This window comes from Thamnophis sirtalis, unplaced genomic scaffold, assembly GCF_051295495.1.
Source record: "Thamnophis sirtalis isolate CommonGarterSnake01/CBP01778 unplaced genomic scaffold, rThaSir2_p1.2 scaffold_3, whole genome shotgun sequence".
NCBI lineage: Eukaryota > Metazoa > Chordata > Lepidosauria > Squamata > Natricidae > Thamnophis > Thamnophis sirtalis.
In genome coordinates, this window is record NW_028261383.1 from 43,173,479 (window position 1) to 43,186,193 (window position 12,715).

The 12,715-nt window shown below is 41.8% G+C and overlaps 1 protein-coding gene across 3 annotated transcripts in view; it reads left to right on the forward strand.

Moving 5' to 3' along the window:
- The window catches only part of ATXN7 (ataxin 7), a 118,797-nt gene that overhangs the window by 16,302 nt on the left and 89,780 nt on the right, over positions 1–12,715 (forward strand). For all 3 annotated transcript variants that reach the window (XM_087708814.1, XM_087708815.1, XM_087708816.1), the window contains exon 2: positions 7,251–7,337. The gene's annotated coding sequence lies outside the window, so the exon portion shown is untranslated. The remainder of the gene's footprint in view (positions 1–7,250; positions 7,338–12,715) is intronic.

A 12,715-nucleotide genomic window follows, 5' to 3' on the forward strand; every position in this document is an offset into this window, starting at 1 on the left:
CATCTTCCTCAAATACTCTGGATAAGGTTTGGAGAGCCCACCGAACATCTAGCATGTGCCACTGCTCCTCTTATGGTCTTGATGGCGAGGGACAAAAGTCCGGTAAAATAATATCCTGTGCCTGATGGAACCACGAATTGACCTTGGGGCAGAAGGAAGAGTCCAGCCTGAGGACCATCCTATCCTCATAAAAGGTACACAGACCCTCCCTAATTGATAGTGCCTGGAGCTCTGATATCCTCCAAGCAGAGATGATGGAAACTAAGAATGCAACTTTCAGGGAAAGAAATTGCAGAGGAATAGTACTGAGGGGTTCAAATGGGGGCTTCATGAGGGCGGTGAGAACCTTTGACAAGTATCATGTGGGATATCTGTGCACTACAGGTGGCCTTAGATTAGATGCCCCTTTTAAGAACCTTCTAACCTCCGGGTGATGGGATAATGATTGGCCCACTCCCCAGGACAACACGGTGGACAAGGCCACTATTTTTCGCCTAAGGGTATTGGGCGATAATCCCTTGTCCAGACCGTCCTGGAGAACTGAGGCCGAAACCGGCGTTATCTTATTAGAGCACCATTCGCAAAACACCCACCAGGTAGTGTTATAAATGTGACCCGTGAAGGGCCGCCTGAATTCCTGTATAGTGTTTATGACTCTAGTGGAAAATCTGTCAAGCATCAGACCCTCCCGCTCAAGCGCCAGGTGGTCAACTGGACCCACTGGGGGTCCGGGTGCTTCAGCGACCCCTGGCTGAGGGATGCCTCGTCTGGCGGGATCCTCCAGGGCCTCTCCACAGACAATGTCTGAAGATCTGCAAACCATGGCTGACGTGGCCAATGTGGGGCCATTAGTATGATCTCCGCCCTGGACGAAATGATCTTGTGCACGACCCTGGACAAAAGTGGAAGCGGTGGGAAGGTGTATAGTAGTCCCTGAGGCCAGGGCCAGCGGAGGGCGTCCATCCCTTTTGCACCTGTTGTGGGGAACCTCGTGAGGAACCAGGGCAGCTGAACATTGGCTGGAGAGGCAAAGAGGTCCATGATCGGAACCCCGAATGATCTCATATTCTCCTGGAAGAGAGAAGGGTGTAATCTCCACTCTGCCTGATCCAGGGTAAAGCGGCTGAGCCAGTCTGCCCTCACATTGTCAACCCCTGAAATGTGTTCAGCGATGAGGGACAGGAAGTTAACCTCCGCCCATCAACCCAACTCTTACGCCTCCCCCATTAGTTGTCTCAACCTGGTGCCCCCCTGCCTGTTCACATGGGCCTTGGCCGTAATGTTATCTATCAGAATCAGTACATGGGTTCCCTTTATCAAGTCTATGAAGTGGAGGAGGGCAAGACGGATGGCTCTAAGCTCGAGGAGGTTAATACTCAAGGTACCTTCCTCCTCCGATCACCTGCCCTGTGCAAAATGTGTATCAAGGTGGATGCCCCAACCTCAGAGACTTGCATCAGTTGTGATCATGATCCTATCCACCACCACGAAATGACACCATCTTTTGATCACAGGGGACCTCCACCAATGCAAGGAGTGAGGTACCTTGCTAGGCAAAGTAACCCTAGCCAGGAAAGTGCTCCTCCATTCCCTTTGGAAGGGCAGTAGGAGCCATTGCAATTCCCTGGTGTGTAGTCTGGCCCAAGGGACAATTGAGATGGCCAGTGAAATCTTCCTTTCCCCCTCTGCCTGAGAACTAATTGGCGGAGACTGTCCTGTCTCTCCTCAGAGAGGAACACCTGGGTTGCCTCCGTGTCAATCCAAGCCCCCAGGTGCAAAATGCGAGTGGTAGGTACAAAGTGACTCTTGTTCCTGTTGATGGAAAAACCATGGGATTGGAAGACTTGAATAGTGGTGTCGAGGTCCTTCATGGCCTTATCCCTAGAGCGTGACAATACCAAGACGTCATCTAGATAAGACATAATCCTGATGGGCACTGTTCTCAAATGTGCCGTCAGGGCAGCCAACACCTTAGTGAAAGCCCGAGGGGCAGATGAGAGGCCAAAGGGTAGGGCTTTGTATTAATAATGACAGTTATCATAGCAAAAACGGAGGAAACAACGGTGGTCCTAGAGGATTGGTATATGCAAATATGCTTCTGTCAAGTCGATAGAGGTGAGATAGTCATCCTGTCGCACCCATTCTAAAATTGACTGCAAGGAGTGCATTTTAAACCGTCAGTATTTCAAGTATTTATTAAGACGCTTCAAATCCAAAATAGCCCTCCAACCCCCCAAGGACAAATAACACAGAATAAAAATCCCAAAAATGTTGGTCGACTGGCACCGGTTGGATGGCCTCAATGTCTAAAAGATGTTGTATGGCCGAGCTCATTAAGAGCTGCCGCTGCCTATTACCAGAAACTGGGGACCTAATGAAAAAAAGTGGAGGGAACGAAAGGAACTCAAGAGCCAAACCTGTCCTAACTGTAGTGATGACTCAACGGTCGGAAGTGGTGGCCTCCCACATTTCCGCAAAATGTATTAACTGCCCGCCAATGGGGAACCAATCGCGAGGTGGCTCAGGGCCTGCAGTAGAACTGGTTCCCCCCGCCACGAAAGGACCGCTTGGACTGATTGCCTCGCTGCTGGCGATATGTGGGTAAGACCTTAGGCTTATCTTTTCCCTCTACTAGGAGTGGTGTGAGGGAATCCCCGAACAGGTCACCCCCTTTGTATGGCTCAAAAGCCAGACATCACTTGTGCTGGAAGTCAGTTTGCCACGGGCGCAGCTGTAAGAGCCTGCGGGAGGCCACGGGTGACGCCATGGCCCGAGAGGCGAATCTGGTGGTTCTCAGGGTGGCATCAGCCGAAAACTGCACTGCAGCTATGATCTTATTCAGTTCCTGGTGTGCCCTGGAATCCCCAGCCGGGATTCTCTCCTGCAGCTGCTGCAACCAACACAAGCTAAAGCGAGAGAAAAGGAAGCTGCCGCTGAAGCCTGGACGGCCCAAGCAGCCGCTTGGTGGCCCCGCTGGAGAGTTTGGTCTGCCGCCTTCTCCTCGGGTTTTAGGACCTCCTCCAGGGACCCGGGTAACGTAGTGTTAGAGTGAAGGGCCGAAATCAGGGCATCTGCCGTCGGCCACAGCAACAGTTTGTCAAGGCCCTCTGCCATATTATAAAAGTGCCTGTCTGAGCTGGATGGGGCCGGGCCTGATTTTGGTGCAGCCCATTGTCTCTGGATGGTGTCCATAAACAACTGGGGAGCAGGGATAGTGTCCATCTCCAATTTATGCTCCGTAAACCATGTGCTGGCTGACTTGGTTGCTCCAGAGGTTGAGGGAGCCTCTATCTGTCCCCGCCATATCGGCTGTAGTGATTGCCTTGGAAAGCAGAGGTTTGAACAGGGCCAGTGGAAAGAGGCCCAAGGCAACTGCTTGTCTGGGCTTGCCCCTTCTTTCTCAGACAGCTCGGCCTCCCTGACCTCACCTTCCTATGAGGGTGGGGATCGACTGTGATGTTGGTGCTGAGGTGACTGGTCCGCCCCCTGGTTGGGCACGAGGTCACTGTGGGTGCAAACTGGGGCAGTCATTGGTGGTGTCAGCAGCTCTCGTTGCTGCAACCCAGCCGCAATCCCCTGTTTAATGGCTTCTGCAATGAAGGACTGATAGTCCAGTGGCATGGCGGGGGTAAGGTACTCAGGGCGGAGGCCGGCAGCCGTGGGTGTAAATGTGGCCTCCACGTGTCTGCTAGGTAGGCGAGGCTCCACAGGGGCTGGTGATACAGATTGCCCCCAGAGCCCTGAAGTATTAATAGACAGCATTGGGCTAAATGGACCAGGCCCAGGATCCAACTGCAAAGGAGGGCTGCGACCTGATTTGGAAGTGGAGGAATGGTGATGAGGCCTGGTCTTGGTCTGGGGGGGTAGTCTCTTTGTCTGCTGACTTAGATGTCTTTTTAGTCTTGGAGCCCTTGCTGGATGATTAGAGTCCTTAGAGCTCTTATCATGTGGCTTAGTTGTACTGCTGCCCTGGGACAAGGCAAGGCCGGGGGATTGGGCCCTCCAGCTACTACAGCAAACCCCCCTGACCGTCTCTTTCCACGCCAGGATGGTCTGACACGTTGCTGTCTGCCATTGGAACAACCGTTATTTTTCAAAATAGCAGCCGTGCCATATAATACGGCCGCTGGCGCTCTTTCTAGGCTTCTAAAAGCCCCCTCAGGCCAATGCGGTCGCGCATACCCTCAATTACCACCTGCAAGCCTGGAGGGCGTGAAAGCAGTTTAAGGGGACCATTTTCCTGCGTTGGAGTGACGTTTCCCAGAGTTGTGGCAGTTCCATCCTGCGATCTGGCCTGGAAACGCCGGGGCAACACTGTCAAGTGCCCCACAGCCACGCAAGTATTCTGCGCAATCGGCTACACACAGCAGGTGGGGGATACTATCCCGGGGATTGCAGCGCGCGATATGAAGATTTAGGACTGGCTTGTCAGTGCATGGTCCACCCCCCCACACACACTGCGGCTTGAGGCTGGGTAGAATCACCTCAATGAGCCTCTCTCCGAGAGCCTCAAGGCTCCCACTGGCCACTTAGGATGGCTCTGATATCTCCAGCCCACTCTTCTTTTCCGCAATTACTCACTGCCAAATTGAAAGTCAATAAAGAGAGATTCGCTCAAATACTGGAAACACTGGATAACACGACTGTCCAGAGTGGACTGAGTGGAAAGCTTGGAGGAGTCACAGGGACGGGTTATATAGGTGGCTAATTAATTAGTGATTAGACTCAGTCCAATCAGAGAACGGACAGGGTTAACCCATAAGTGGATGCTATCTCCATCTCTATTGAGAAGTGAACATATTTCTATGCAAGCAAAAAAAAAAATCTCCAATAAATAAACAAGATTTGAATTATGCAAGGTATTAATGATAACATATGTGAAAAGTTGGCAAGAACCCCACATTACAATATTTATTCTAGGATTCTTCTCCTTGGTTTAGTGATGGCATTAACTTTTGTCCCCAAATCAAATACCCTGACCTTATTTTACGCTTTCTACATTCTGTAGTGTTATATTTGTGACATTATGTAAATATAATATTTTTTATCATTGAAGCTGTTTTAAACGATATCTGCTCCCACTTTACATCCTTTGTAGCATCAGTTAAAATCCCAGTTAATGGATTGGTGGATAAACAATTCCAGTCTCTTCCCTACTGTCAACTTGTCTGTCTCTCACTCTGTGTGTGTGTGTCTCACACACACCTTCCTACCCACAGCTACCAACACCAACACCACCGCTGCTGCCTTTTCTATCTCCTTTTCTCTATCTCCCTCTGTCTTTGGCCACTGAAATGTAGGTCAAATTGCATCACTATAAAATGCAACAGCCAGAAAGGTGTTTGAAAAATGCTGACATCCTTAGCCTGGGGTGCATGCCACTGTCTTTTGTTTACATTGTGCATAGCGATGTGACATTGTACCTGTAAATGAACATGTCTCTTTTTTAAGGTTAGTGCTGTGGCACCTAAATTACTAACACTGAAATTATATTTTCCTTCTGTTTGTTTGTGTGTGTGTGTGTGTGTGTGTGTGTGTTTGTGTGTGTGTTTTGGGGGGGGGTGCTAGTAAATTAATATTGAACAGAAATATGAATGCTTCATAATAGTGAAGCATTAGAGAACTGTTAAGAAATATTTATGAATAAATGAAAAGCCCCATCTTCTGTGTTTTGTTTTTTAACAATAGACTTTGTAGATTTGTAAAATCCATGTGCTTTGTAAACATTAGCTCCTCCTATTGGTTGTGTGCAGTTGTATTTTACATTTTATTCAACTTGTGCTTTTGCAGTCTATTCTTGAGATGTGAAATAGCAACCTTTACTTGTGTACACCTTATTTTTAATAGCTTTCTTATGTCTTTTATGAAGCTTTTCACATTATTAACTCTAATAATTTCTGAACTGAACAAAAATTACCTGGGCAATTTATCTAATTAAGCAAAATTTAGTTAATAAATCTAAATTTTAACTTCAATTTTTCTGTACATAGTTTGTTATGCAACTTAAACAGCTTTTCTAAAATACACATAATGTTGAATATTAAATTATATAAGCATTCAATTACTTTTTGGAAATTTCATAAATTAAGGATTTTTTAAAAATGAAATCACTGCTTAATATTCCTATGTGCATTTTTTGCAGTTTGGATTTTTATATTCAGATAGTTTAATTAAGAAACCAAACTACAATGTGAGCACACAAACAGAAATTAATATTTCTGTTTGTGTTTTGATATTATCTGAAACTTTAAAAAAAATTATATTGATGGAGACGAATCTGCTACTGACAATAATGTGTCTGTTAAAAAATGGTTTTTTCCCATAGGCTTAAGTACCAGGTTGGTAGTGGTACCTGATTTGATGATTTTGTGACTAAAAATTAGGTCAGCTTCTGAATTTTGTATTTATTATATTTTTTGAATCTGTATATGTTATTTTTTAAATCTTTTTTTAATTGTGAAACGCCCAGTTATTTACTTAGCAGAATAATTGTATACATTTTCTAAATAAATAAACCATTATTGACTGTTAGGACAGAAGAAAGAAGTGTGGATATCTGTATTTACAATTACAAAGAGAAAAAAATATCAGATGGAGAAATCAAATAGTGAGTGATTGCTCAGAATCTATGCTTTTGAGTTTGCTCTATAGGTGGCTCATTCCCAAAACACCGAGATTGTTGTTGATATCAAGCTATTAGTATCTTAAAATGTTTCATATTGTTTTTACTATACGTTGAGCCAGTAGGTTTTTCAAGATCTGTCCGCTTTGAATGTTGAAAAGCAACAAGGTGGTATGGTGGCACATGTTCTGCCCCTTTTGGACATGCATATGGTATCACAAGGGACACTGCTTGAATTGTGATGTCCTTTTCATCATTCTGACCCCCTCTTGCCTGCCCCTCCCCCTCAAGATGCTGCGCTGTTGGGAATTTGCTGACATTCTGTTATCAATGCCAAGAAAATAAAAATATGAACTTGGGCAAGATTTGTTAGTAGTAGTATTTTAGCAGCTGGGGCTCAAGAATATTATTATTATTGTCTTTAACAAGATCCTGAAGTACATTCTATTCTCCCTACATACAATTCGAATATACTTTTTATATAATTTAAACTTATTTTGGAAGTAAAAAAGCTTTATGATGATTAAGTTTAAGCAGGAGATTTATTAGTATTGTATAACCTGCATTATTTTGCTGAGGGCAAAATCTTATTACTGTAATAGTGATTTGATTATGTATTCCATTGCAGATTTAATCAGCTGTAAAAGGAAACTTCCGCAATCCAGGCAGATGATGATCAATTGATATATCAACCTGATTTTTACCAGATTTTAAGGTATTGTGACCCCACTAATCAACGCATTCACTCATACACATGCACATATTCGAAAACATGCTAATATTGAGAGAAAGTAGATTTTGGACCATGTTGTTATTACATCTTTTGTCCAATAACAGACCAGTGATCTGCTAATGAAGAGTTCTGGGGTTAATGATATTTGTTACATAAGAAAAAAAATTCTTGTAAGGGAAAATTATACCTTCTTCCCCCCTTTTTAAAAAAAATGACAGAGTTGCATATATTATTTGAAGAAAGGGGGAGATTGGGCACATTAAATGTGTCATTCCCTTACGACAGGAATAAACAGCTGTTTTATCTTACTTTTCAGATACGTTTGTAAACATTTTTGCAAACATTTTTTTGCAATTATTTTAAATTAATAAACCAGGAATGCATGCATAAACTGAGGCCATATAGGGCCACGTGCAACTCCCAAACCATTTTGTATAGCCCCCTGGTGTCTTCTAAAAATTAGCTAAATTAATGTCATAAATTCTTATCATCTTGAAACAAGAACTTTATTAATCTTATGTTGTGACTTATATAGTATATATTTACATTACCCTATAAGCCTTAAGATGAATAAACTTTTCTAGAAAGTGTCCGAAATCCAAGTAAAACCATAGTAAACATTTGGTATTTTTAGGTGGGAGGGTTGGTATGTGTTTATATCTAAATGCAGTGAGGGAATTCTTTGAGTTGTGGCTATTCATTCAATGACTATTCAAAATTGCAACATTGATGAATGCGGGTCCTCATAGTTCTGGCCGTCACAGCCTGCTCACAGTCGTGTCGCAGCGTCCCTGTCACAAGTCCTTTTTTTTTTAAACCATGCCCAACTGGATTAACCCAGCTCAAGAGAGAGACAAAAGCATTGAATTCTAGACAGATGGTTTCTTTATAACACCTGTGAGGATTGGAGTTCTGGGGTGAGGGGTATAAAAACAAACATAGCAAAGTGATATAAGTGTGCTTCCTATATTCTTTTCTATTGCTATCACTATTCTATTACTATAGCAATTGCTATTGCTCTATATTCTCTTCAATTACTATTACTCTGAAGTTTCTATTATATACTATTATTATTCAATATATTCTGTTAGTATTACCTATTACTCTAGTACCTATTACTCTAGTACAATTACCAATAAACTAACCTTTATACTATTACTACCATGCATCAACGTTTCTTTCTTCAGCTTGTTCTCTTAAGTCCCTTGTCTCTGATATTTCTTCTGTTTCCCTTAATGGCCAGCAGGTTGAGTTCTTGGATCTTTTTTTACATTGTACTTTGTCTTGCTGGGCCTCCACACTTATTCTCCTCTCTTTTGGATCATCCACTGCTTCTGAAGGAAAAAACCCTTCTTTTATTTAATTGTTTTACTCTGTGTGATGGTGGCTTAAGATACTTAAGATATATCTCCTCTGTTCTTCTCCTATCTTCCCATACACTCATGTCAAGGTTGCAGGTTTATTGACAACTCTTGTGATTTCCATTGTTTCCTACTGGCTTCCTACAAGCAAAGTCAATGGGGAGGCCGGCGGGAAGTCAGACATCATAGTCATGTGAGGTCCTCACTTAACAATTCATGCAGTCCTTGCTTAATGACAGCAATCTGGACTGCTGGAATTTGCCATTGCTAACAACATGATCATATGATATTCATGTTTAACAACCAAGTCGCGGAGCAACAGCAATTCCAGCCCCAATTGTCACAATAAGCTAAGGACTACAATAATGATATAGGAAATGTGTACATAAATAAAGCAGTCAGCTCAATGAACATCATCTCTACGATAATCTAAATTACTTGTTGAGTACTGCAATTGAAAAGTCCAATTCTTCCAGTTTCTTTGTGAAAAAAGAAAAGGACCCTTTTTAACTTTGTGAAATCAGATTTCAAATGTAGTTCAAGGGAGTTTCAATTCCAGAGAGAAGGAGCTAAATGAGAAGAGGCCATACGAAATATGAGGTAGCCACTATGCCATGGGAAAAAAACTAAAAGACCCTTCAGCTACATTGAAAGTTGCAAGTTAGTGACATCTTTTTGGACTAACTCTACACCCAGCGCTTTCAGGATGTAGGTTGTCAGCATTTGAGACAATCTAATTTTAGTGATATTATAATGACATTCTCTGTGCAGCAAAGGCATGATCTGGAGGGAATTATTTTCTATCCTAAGCAATGCAGGACGTTCTCAGATTGCTTATACACATGACAAATTGTCTCCAACGTTCATCTCCATAGCAAGCCTGTCTTTTTGTGATGAAATGTAATGTTGCTGGAAACGTGATTCTGGTACTTACGATCTACAAATCAGTTAAGGTTTCAGTAGCATCTTCTGATAGCATTGCTGTTTATCTAAAATCCTTTCTCCTTTAAAAAAAAAGAGCTTTTTATAGTTTATCCTGTTACCATTACAGGACCAGAATCAGAGAAGTTACTCAGCTAACATAAAACCGCTTGCTCTCCCTTCTCAGAAATGATTGGTTGGGCAAATACTTAAAAGGATTCATAGCTGTGCTTTCTCTCCCTGAAATTAAACTATTACTGAAGCTTGCATACCTTCTGTGTTTAATACTCTTGTGATGAATAAACTGCATAATAAAATCTGAACCAGATATATTTAGTCTGAAATCTTATACCTTGTCTTTCAGTCATTCAGTCAAATGATTAAGTGCAACATACATACTTAGCGCGCTGTTCCCTTTTAGGGAAACCAGTGATATACTGAGCACAGAAAAGGAATGAGATGCAATAAGAAAAAGAAATTAAATGAATCATACGCACAGAAAATTGAAATATAGTTCAAACTAGTTTAACCATATATACCCACAGATGCATGCAGTAGTTGATCAGAACCATGATGGGTGGGTGGAAGTCAATATCTGTGAATCCACATCTTGATAACCACGGCATATGGAAGATTATGAACTTGAAATGTGAGAAGAACATATGATGAAGAATAAGAATTAATTTTAAAAAATAAATTGATGAAAGAAGTAACTTGTGTGCTTATGAAAATTAGGATAAAGGAAAATGATGTGATTGGTTTGAATGAAGTTGGAATCATATTGGAGTGGAATTGCTAAGTAGAGGCATGAAAATATAATTTATTTATGAAAAAAGATTATAAAATGTTTACGAAAAAGCATAACCTAGTGGCATCCAGATTGTTGTATATGTGACAATAAGGATTCCTAAATTGGTGATAGCTGCATGTTTCAAATAATGTCCTATAATTTCTTTTGACTCCATTAGTCCCTTTGCACAACATTCTTCAAATATTTACTGTGTTTCCCCGAAAATACGACAGGGTCTTATTTTCTTTTTACCTACAAAATATGGCTTGGGCTTTATTAGAGGGGGAAGGGTTTATTGTTTTGGGGTTGCTGGGCGTCTGCTCTCTTGCGAGTGGGCTCCCAAAGAGCCGGGCGCAGCCTCATGGGCGAATGGCTGTGTTGTGCTGTCGCAGCAGCGCAACACAACACCCATAAGTGACCATGCTCATGAGCAGCCACACAGCAAACCCCCTTTGCAGCCGGGTTGTGTGAAGCTCATCTTCAGGTATTTCACCCATCTGGAGTTCTAGGACGGTTGGCCTTGGTAGGTGCAAAAAACTCCACTTGGCAGGGCAATAATTCTTGAGAACAAATCAGTCCACATGGGACTTCACCTCACCGGCTCACTTCCCCAACCCAAATACCATGTGCCCCCTCCCCATTACTATGGCAGCCAATAGCAAGCATGCAGCAAACTTGAACCCCATGCTGGAGATCCAACTGACAATGCCATCTATATTCTCTTCTATTAGATTAATTTCTTAATGGAAAGGATGAAGAGTAGACATAAGAATATGGAAGCTATTAGGAAAAGAGTGAAAAATGTATGGAATGTATGCTAGTGGAATGTATGAGAAATTATGTTAGGTGGAATGATGAAATGAACAGCTGTAGAGGAGGAAATTGATTGTTATTGTACGGATGCTAGAAAAGTGAGCAGGAGAAAGACACAGCATAGAATGTATACTGAGAAAAGGATAATTGCAAAGAATATAGTGAAGGAGGTAAGGAATAGTTAATATGAAAAGAGGCAAAGAAAATGCAGAGATGTTGGAATGCGTTGGTAGATGAAAGGATAGAAAGAGATGAAGAGATGCAATGAATGAAATAGCTTTAGCTATATTTTCTTTTTCTTAACTAGTCTTAATTTTTGTCTTACTGCTTCTTACTGTAAGAGCCAAGGTGGCGCAGTGGTTAAATGCAGCACTGCAGGCTACTGCTAGATCAGCAGTTCAGCGGTTCAAATCCCACCGGCTCAGGGTTGACTCAGCCTTCCATCCTTCCGAGGTGGGTAAAATGAGGACCCAGATTGTTGGGGGCAATATGCTGACTCTCTGTAAACTGCTTAGAGAGGGCTGAAAGCCCTATGAAGCGGTATATAAGTCTACTGCTATTGCTATTGCTATTGCTATTCTTATTCCTTTTCTGCTGTTTATATAATATATTGAATGTGAGGAGTACAGTATTTGTGTGTGTGAGAAGAAAAATATCTTTAGAAACTGTGACTCAGAAGACTACCTTCAAAAATCGTTTTTCCTGTATCATAATAAATTTATAATAAATTCCCAAGAGTTGAGCAGAAAATGTATATTAAATTAAATTAAAAACTTAGTGTTGGATGTACATTTTCGTACAATGTAAATTTTACCTCTCTTGCATTTTACTGAATGCATTATTTTATTGATTCCATATTATTTCTCTATTATTAGCAGCCTTTGTTATTATTCAAGTACAGTGCATAGATAGTATTTTAAAGTAACTGAAGGTCTTTATAATTACTCAACTACCTCTTTCGCTGGGCAGTTGACTAAGCAAATGAGAGAAAAACGGACACCTCTGTCCACTAATAAGAATGGGTTACGGTTTTTATAGATTTCTGTTTATTTCATTATATATAGCTAAAGCCCTTTCATATTTGTTCTATTACATCTCATGCAGATGTTTGGGATGAGAGTTTGTAGTGTCATACAAATTTTGCCACTATCTCTCTTTATCTCCCATCTTCCAGACACCTATTCTTTACAGTACAGTGTTGAAAATGAGAGTACCAATTATTCACATGTAATTAACACAGCACAACCAGAAATGATTATTGGGCCCAGGTACAAGAGGAAGCAAAAATATGGGCCCCCATTTGTACCAGGGATAGAAGATTTTAGAGGACAAAATGAATGCTTTAAGCCTTACAGATGCATAATTCATCTGAAAACCTCTCCGTCTTGTCTACTGTTAGAGTGTAGTCCTTAGCACTTAATATGAGCCCTAGGGCTGATCTTGAATCCAAGAGAAATTTTAAATTCCTAATTTAA